This window comes from Arachis hypogaea, chromosome 20, assembly GCF_003086295.3.
Source record: "Arachis hypogaea cultivar Tifrunner chromosome 20, arahy.Tifrunner.gnm2.J5K5, whole genome shotgun sequence".
Taxonomy (NCBI): domain Eukaryota; kingdom Viridiplantae; phylum Streptophyta; class Magnoliopsida; order Fabales; family Fabaceae; genus Arachis; species Arachis hypogaea.
In genome coordinates this window covers 19,130,638-19,133,572 of record NC_092055.1, presented here as the reverse complement: position 1 = coordinate 19,133,572, position 2,935 = coordinate 19,130,638, and the positions used below count along the sequence as shown (strand labels likewise).

The following is a 2,935-nucleotide window of genomic DNA, read 5'->3' as shown; positions in this document are numbered from 1 at the left end:
CGACGAAAACCCTGGGTTCGAGCTCTGCTCGCTAATCCTTGCACGTTCCTCTTTCACGTTTTCGTACTGATCGCTTGCTACTGCTCTGAACGTCTTTTCCGAGTTGGGAATGATAGCGGTGAAACCCCTAGCTTCAGGGTGATGGCTTGGGAGTGCTCTAGACGTCTTCTCCGAGTTGGGAACGAAGCGACGACCTCTACTAGGGCACAGCAGAGTCTCCCACAAAATGTTCTTCAATCTCCCAACCCTTAGTAAAAAAAATTGTTTAATTCCACATAGATAGGGCTTTGGGAGGTTCGGAGAGCCACATAGGGTTGTATAACCACGAAGCAAGTGCCAATCCAAGACAGGCTACTTTTGTCACACGGAGGCAATCTTGCATGGGTACAAAGTCAGTTTTCATCTACGATGGGTACAAATGTCAGCGTTCTAAACTCTCATGGGTACAAATGATCATTTATTCTTCTTTTGATATTAATAAACCTTCTTGCACTACCTTAGTTTATAAATAGTAGTGCAGCCCTTTGTACAGTTCGGGAAAAAGTAGTAATACACTCAATTTCTTCATAATCATTTGGGAATAGATAGTTTTATTGTTCTCTAATATTCTTGGCAACACTTTTCTGTTCACTCTTTCTTAATCGTTCTGTTCTTATTATTCAATAATCTTCACATGGTATCAAGAGTTTGAGATCCTTGGTTTTCTTTTCTTTCTTTTCAATGGCCTTTACCATTGCTGATTCATCTTTAAACTCCAAACCCCTTCTTTATCCAATCCCAGATAAGTTGAATGAAAACAACTTTTTTACATGGCAGCAGCAAGCACTATTTGCAATCTTTGGTCAGAATCTTTAAAACCACATCCAACCCAATCAGCAACCACCTCAATTTGCCACTGATGCTGATAGAGTTGCAGGCACTGTTTCGACAGCATACACTGATTGGAATCTGCAGGCTTACAATCTAGGTTCATGGCTTTTAGCATCAATGGATGTCTCTTTTTGGAATCAGATGGTGCATTGCTTCTTCAACCAAGATCAAATCTAAACATTTCAAATAAGAACTCAAGACTATCAAGAAAACTAATCTTTCTGCTTCTCAGTATGTAGCAAAGATCAAAGGAATAGTTGACTCTCTTGTAGCAATTGGAGCTCCAATCTCACATAATGATCACATAGAAGCTCTATGTGATGGTCTTACCGAACAATATGCTCCCTTTGTTATTACTGTGAAAGCAAAATCAGATATGTACACAATCAATGAAGTGGAAGCTCTTCTAAACAAAATTCTTCAACTCTTGCTCAAGTGAATTTAGCTCAGTCTTCACCATCTGCTCCAATTTCTTTTGGCAGAGGCAATTATGGTGGTAGAGGAGGAAGATTTAACAGAAGGAGAAGAGGCTCTTGGCGATTAGGAAGTAGACCTTTCAAATCCTCCTCCACCTCCCAGCTCCTTTCATCAACCTTCTTCATACCTAACTACACCTTCTAGCATCTTTGAATCTTCATGGTGCCCAGATTCGGGTGCTTCACATCACTTGACTAATGACCCTGCAAATCTCTCTTCTGCATCAGATTATCAAGGATCTGATCAGTTATATGTTGCTAATGGCACAGGTTTGCAAATTTCACAAATTGGAATGACATATCTCACTAACTTTGAAAACAATAATACTTTTGTTTTGAAAAACATTCTTCATATTCCCCAAATCACTAAGAATCTCATTAGTGTATCTCAATTTTGTTTAGATAATAACGTTTATTTTGAAGTCCATCTGTTTGTTTGTCTTGTTAAATCACAGGTTATCAAAGACATCCTTCTATAGGGACATCTTAGAAATGCCCTCTATGAGTTTCAAGGCCTCACTTTAAACAAACTTGTTCATAATATTTCTGCATATCATGCTTCTGTAAATCAATGTAATCTTGCAATTAAAATTTGGCATCAAAGGCTTGGCCATCCTTCCAATTCTGTTGTTAAAGCTGTGATGCAATCTTGTAATGTTCCTTTTAACATCAATAAGAATGATTTTTTCTGTAATGACTGCTGCCTTGCTAAAATGCACACATTGCCCTTTGCTGATTCTAACACCACGTATAATTCTCCTCTAGAATTAGTGTATGTTGATGTATGGGGACCAGCCCCTGTGACTTCTAGATCAGGCTTTAAATATTACATCAGTTTTGTGGATGCTTTCACTCGTTATACCTGTTTATATTTGCTACACTCCAAAGCACAAGTTTTCCAAATTTTTGTTCAATATAAGACCTTGCTTGAAAAACAAACTGGTTCATCTCTTAAAGCTTTGCAAACTGACAATGCAAAGGAGATTCTCTCCAATGCTTTCCAGAATTTTTTACAGGAACATGGCATCATGCACAGACTCTCGTGTCCTTGTACTCATCAACAACAAGGAGTTGTTGAAAGAAAGCATCGACACATAGTGGAAATAGGACTTTACCTCCACATTTTTGGGAGGATGCCTTTTTGACAGTAGCATCCCTCATTAATCGCCTTCCCACAGAAGTTCTTGCTATGAAAACTCCTTATGAATTACTACATCATAAAAAGCCTGATTATAGCATGCTCCTGTGTTTGGCTATCCCCTCCCTCTCCCAGCATCATCCACTTCTGCATCACCTCATATCACTCATAATAAATATCCTATGGTCACACGCTCTAAAGCTGGGATTTATAAGCCTAAGGCTTTTTCTGCTGTTGCTCCCGACTTCGATTTGGTTCAAAATGTTCCAAGCACAACTAAACAAGCTCTAACTTGCCCTTACAAGATTCAGGCAATAAAGGAAGAGTATGAAGCTCTTCTTCAAAACAACACATGGACACTTACTCCATTACTACCAAACTCGACTGTCCTTGGCTGCCGCTGGGTCTATGCTATTAAATGAGCTCCAGATAATTCTATTTTGATGTGGCC

The 2,935-nt window shown here is 39.0% G+C and overlaps 1 long non-coding RNA gene across 1 annotated transcript; it reads left to right on the top strand.

The window, feature by feature from the left end:
- The first annotated feature begins 536 nt into the window (after positions 1–536).
- LOC112785294 (uncharacterized) lies at positions 537–2,040 on the top strand. Its single transcript, XR_003194224.3, has 2 exons — positions 537–1,616; positions 1,802–2,040. It is a non-coding gene; the product is annotated as an uncharacterized lncRNA (long non-coding RNA).
- The last annotated feature ends 895 nt before the right edge of the window (positions 2,041–2,935 follow it).